This window comes from Aulonocara sp. 'chitande type north' Nkhata Bay, linkage group LG9, assembly GCF_057382095.1.
Source record: "Aulonocara sp. 'chitande type north' Nkhata Bay isolate Kocher_YH1m ecotype deep benthic linkage group LG9, A_spYH_male_GT1.1, whole genome shotgun sequence".
NCBI classification, from domain to species: Eukaryota; Metazoa; Chordata; class Actinopteri; order Cichliformes; family Cichlidae; genus Aulonocara; species Aulonocara sp. 'chitande type north' Nkhata Bay.
The window spans coordinates 1,458,294-1,463,697 of record NC_141352.1 but is presented as its reverse complement, the minus strand read 5'-3'; the positions used below and the strand labels follow the sequence as shown (position 1 = coordinate 1,463,697).

The window sequence follows — 5,404 nt, the reverse complement described above, 5'->3', positions numbered from 1 at the left end:
ATTATTGTGGACTTCAGGAAGCACACAGCCCCACTCCCCCCCATCATCCTGACTGACACCCCCATCACCTCTGTGGACTCATTCCGCTTCCTGGTTACCACCATCACCCAGGACCTGAAGTGGGAGCCCACCATCACCTCCGTCATCAAGAAAGCCCAGCAGAGGATGTACTTCCTGAGGCAGCTGAAGAAATTCAACCTGCCAACACGGACGATGATGCAATTCTACACTGCAATCATCGAGTCCATCCTCACCTCCTCCATCACCGTGTGGTACACTGGAGCCACTATCAGGGACAAACAGAGACTGCAGCGTGTTGTGCGCTCTGCTGAGAAGGTGATTGGCTGCAGATTCCCATCTCTGCAGGACCTGTACACCTCCAGGACATTGCAGCGTGCAGCTCGGATCTCAGCTGACCCTTCTCACCCTGGACACAGTCTGTTTGACCTGCTCCCCTCAGGCAGGAGGCTCCGGTCCATTCGCACCAGAACCTCTCGCCATAAGAACAGTTTCTTCCCCTCTGCTGTTGGACACATGAACAATAACCATATGACTGTTCCCACCACTAACACATGACCCTACGCTGTGTCACTGCATCATTCCATGTTTGGCACTGATCACCACCTGCACTCATGTATATATCTTTCTACGTAGCACTCTTAATTCTTATTCTCATGTATATATCTCATGTATAGCTCATGCACATATCTTTCTACGTAGCACTTTTAATTCTTATCCCTACTTTTATTTTTTCATGTCTATTTAAGTGCTATTTATGACACTATTTAAGTGCTATTTATGACACTATGTTTGCACTGAAGCACCGCAGCAATTTCCTAATGTTGTAAACCTGCTCAACATTTGGCAATAAACCCCTTTCTGATTCTGATTCTGATTCTAACACAGTAAGGAGAAATGTTGAAAAGATTATATCAATGGGCTAATTAGGTTCGACTATAGGAGCACAGGGGTGTGTTTAAATGAGACACACAGACAGGAATGTAACTCAAAAGAACCAGCCGGCTTTAGTGAAATAAACCATAAGTTTGACAACCACTTTGCACTCGTGGAAAAGAAAGCTTACAAAAAATTAAAGAAAAGTAAAACACAGTGACGTGGCCAAGTGTTAACTTTTGGTTTTCAGTGTTGGATGCACCCTAGTAACCTGACTCCTTAACCATTATAAAAAACAGATTACACAAATTCAATGTCCATTCAAATGAAAATTTCACACACCTTTCACATGTGGAGAATGTTCTACACAACAGCTTATTATCCAAAGTCCCAAATAAAAAATGTCCAATAATAATAATAACAATAATGGATTGCATTTATATAGCGCTTTTCGGGACCCCTCAAAGTGCTTTTCAATACCACTATTCATTCACTCTCACATTCACACACTGGTGGAGGCAGCTACAGTTGTACCCACAGCTGCCCTGGGGCAGACTGACAAGGGGGATAGTCCAAAAATTCCCAGGGTGTGAAAGAATAGGGATGAGAAAATGCCAGTCTGTTTTCTTATGTATATCCAGCTGTGTGTGAAAGTGTGAGTGATACAGTCCTACCACACCGCAAGGTGCAGCAGATCATCACGTGGAAAAAAAGGGAATCTCAGTCTCTCTAAGTCTAGGTGTGAAGGCTCGCCATCTAATTCACTGAAGGAATCCACCTCAGGAACAATCCAGCATACAGAAAAAACATGACCTGTCAACAGACAGCTATAATTCACAACTAATATTGTTGACATCATATTTGATATCAATTTGTAATTAAAATACTCAAATAAAGCTTAAAGCAGCTCAGACTATTAGAACCAGCACAGAGGCCTGTTACATTTATACAATGTGAGAGCAATGGCTGCAACCTACAGCCTTCACTCAAAAAAATGAATGAGGTGGATTGTTCAGTGTATATTAATTATTTATTTTCATTTTACTTAAAATATATGTTTTTGTTAAGTTAACATATGTTTTTCTAATCAAGTCTACGTAATTGTGTCTATTATTCAACGTACATAATACTAATGTGTTACTTGATCGCATAACATTTAAGTTAAGTCAATTAGGATCGATATACCTTGTATATCCACAAGGTGGCAGTAATGCAAAAACAGTTGTAATGAAACCGCACAGAACAAGAAGGTTTCACGGCTTGTGCCTGCTCATGCGCAAGACTTCAAATTTAACTGAAAAAGGCTGTTTTGGCGCCAAGCTGCTGTTTCTTTGAGAGGTAAGACCACTTTTTTCTTTGACTATGTTGTGTAGTATCTATATGTCCAGCATGGTTATATTTTGCGTTTGTCTTACAAGACATGTTATATCGTTTGCGTGTGCTTGTTTTACATTAGTTTTACTGGGTCCTGGACATGCTTATTTTGTGGACTGTGTAAGAAACATTTTTATTGTTTTTTGTTTTATTAAGGGATTAGCTACAGGTAGTGATGGGCAGATGAAGCCCCATGAAGCACTGGAGCTTTTCATCCAATTGGTTCACCCCAACGCGAAGCTTCATGAAGCTTCATTTGCTCTAGCAGGACACCTACTGGACGTAAAAATAATAGCTGGCATGAATTTGAAGAGTGTGGCATTTTGCACACAGCCTGTAAATGTCAACAACAAAAGGAGTGTGTAAAACATGTATATTGTAGTGATGGCAGTATACTGTGTATATTTATGCTGGCAGTATGGAAAATGATTATTTGCGGCAAAGTTCGAACCGCTTCATGAACCAGTCACGTGGTACAGCCGGGCAGCGAGGCTTCGGACGTCATCATTTTCAGCTCCTCCCATAAATGAAGCAAGCCTCGATACGCGCTTCGCGGAAACGCCCCCTCCATTACTCGACACACGCTCCGAAGCCTCGATACAGAACGTCCCATCACTAGCTACAGGGGTTCATGGGGTTATTCTTTCAAGGGGTTATTTTGCCATTTGCTTTCTTGGGATTCCTTTTCTGTAATCCGAGAGTCGGAAATATCGAATAGGATAGCAAGGATAGCATAAAGTGACATTTAAAATCCAAAAAGTCAAGGGCGAAAGCCACTGTGACACCATTGTTCTGCTCTATCAGTAATCTGTATTATGTAAAAATGGTCTGTAAATACAGCATGTTTCCTAGCGGAGTTATACATATCAATGTAGTTATAAATTACAGTTTGTGAAAGTACACACTTAATTTTTTTAATAAAATTATTCAAGACATATGAGTGGACAGACAATGGAGGTCGACAGACCTGGTGATAATTTCTTCTATAGAAAGTTAGCACATGGCAGTGTCAATCTCTTGCTTTTCTTCTGAGTAGTATTTTATTTAGTTGTAATTCAAACAATAATTTGCTTCTTGAAATTAAGGAATTAATTATTTTTTTTCTTTATAAATCTCAGATCCTGCCTTTACCTGCTCCCTCCTATACTGATGTGGTGTATGTGGTATTGCTGAGCTTGTATGTGGTATGTGAACTGTTATACTTTTAAAAACAAAACTGTTTTATAAGTTAAGTTTTCTTTTGTGACCCATCCCATGCCCCTGTTATTTCTTCTCCACATCTGAACCATGGTAAAGGTTGCAGTTCAAGGGCCTGAGGCATGAAATTCTTTTCAGATCAGCTGTGATCAATATTTTTTGGAACTTGATAAATAACAATAAAAGCTGTAATGGCTCCATTAGCATTTTGTGTAAATGTTTGTGTTAAAATTATAGCTTTAATGAGGTCTTACTACATTAGTTTTAGTTTGTATATGTGTACATATAGTATGTATATTTACAGTACAGTATGTTGTGTTTGTTGACATATTTTCAGGTGGAAGCAGAATATGTGAGGATTACTACTGCTGCACATGTTCCAAGGCTTTTTACACAACTTGACCAATACACTGACCAGCTCATAAAAGTCTTCAAGAAAAAAGGAGGCGTTGCAGGGAAGAAAATTAGACAAACTTTGGCCCCAGCCACACAGGTGCGTTATTCTGTTGGTAGCAAAATATTATGGCTAATAAGATCATTTTCAAATTTAAACAGCTAGTGTATGGTAGCTGCACAGTGCACTTACATTTATATTAAGCAAGACAAAGTTTGGTACTCAAAACGTTGGAAAATTTAAATTACCTAAACATATGTAAAATCTGATCCCTTGATTTAGGTTAAACCAGAAGTGAATGTTTTTATGTTATGTTTTGAATGCAAAAAAGATGATGTATTAGTTTGTCTTTACCTCCATTATGGACATATCTAATGTGGTGGAAACCCTGCCCAACAGGTTAACTATTCATGTCCATGTGATGATTAGTTGGTCTTGTGTACATGTCTATCTGTGCAGTGGATATGTCATTCATTTTGCGTATAATGTGAGTTTCTGTCATCCTAAAGTATATCTGTTTTCTCTTCCTGTATCTCTGCCACTCTCTACAGAAGGAAACCATTGAAAAGGGGAGGGAGTGTGTCCTCAGGGCACTACCTTTTTACCTGAATGAAGACCCAAGCATCCTCTTCAAAGAATAATTGGTTGGTAATTTTAGTTTAGTTTTTTATCTGTATTAAACCAAATTTTGAATAACTAATGTTGTTGCATGTTGTAATGTTGTTGTTGTTGTAATTTGCATGGAACCTGTTTAAATGTTTTGGGAAATCTTCTTGTATACCCAAACTATTTATATTTATCGTTGAATCTGTAGTCTAAAATAGTGGCGCACTGGGGTGCATGTTCCTAATATTGTGTTTACGTCATTAAAGGGTAGCTTTGGCCCTTTTTCTTTCTTTTTTAAAAACTGGATGCCATTTTTCTATGTTTTTGTGTCTAAGCTACAGCTGTTCAGAGGGAGCTGGAACAAATTACCCTTGCTATCTTTACCATCGAAAGAGCTGATGCCAGCACTCCTCCAGCCGATGTGGGTGTAAGCGCCAGACGTCTGCTTTATATTTTTATTTACGATTGAGTTCATGTTTGTTTTATAATTCATAGATTCATTACATAAGTCATCTTTTCAGGATTAATAAATGTGAAAATATATGTGTTTACATAAAGTAATTTTAAGTCACTGTTTTGGGATTGGAACCTAAAAGGGGGTACCTCTCACTTTAATTATGTAAGTGCAACAGTAGCATGAAACCCTGTGTGAGAGGGAAGGGGAGGAGCATGGACAGAGAGGTTAGGAGTCTCACGGTTTTCTGACCGTGTGCACAGCTAGTTCTGGATAACTGCTATTTTTTGGAACTTTCATGCTTTTTAGGAAGGAGTTCATTGTTACATCTTCCGTTTGTAATAAATAAACAGTCTTCAAATCATAATGCAACTGGAAGCATTTCTTTTGGAAACCAGGAACATGCGTCAGCCATAGACTCTTCTTTTTTGAACTTGGTTTATTGGAAATTACCCTACAGTGGGTATAACCATCTAGTGTGTCCT

General features: G+C 38.9%; 1 long non-coding RNA gene across 2 annotated transcripts; it reads left to right on the top strand.

Annotated features, from left to right (window-relative positions):
* Nucleotides 1-2,158: 2,158 nt before the first annotated feature.
* On the top strand, nucleotides 2,159-5,086 carry LOC147321387 (uncharacterized). Of its 2 annotated transcripts, XR_015130935.1 has the most exons (5): nucleotides 2,170-2,232; nucleotides 3,387-3,452; nucleotides 3,803-3,958; nucleotides 4,411-4,503; nucleotides 4,801-5,086. It is a non-coding gene; the product is annotated as an uncharacterized LOC147321387 (long non-coding RNA). The 2 variants fall into 2 exon arrangements; XR_015130936.1 differs by lacking the exon at nucleotides 3,387-3,452 and having other exon boundaries at nucleotides 2,159-2,232.
* The last annotated feature ends 318 nt before the right edge of the window (nucleotides 5,087-5,404 follow it).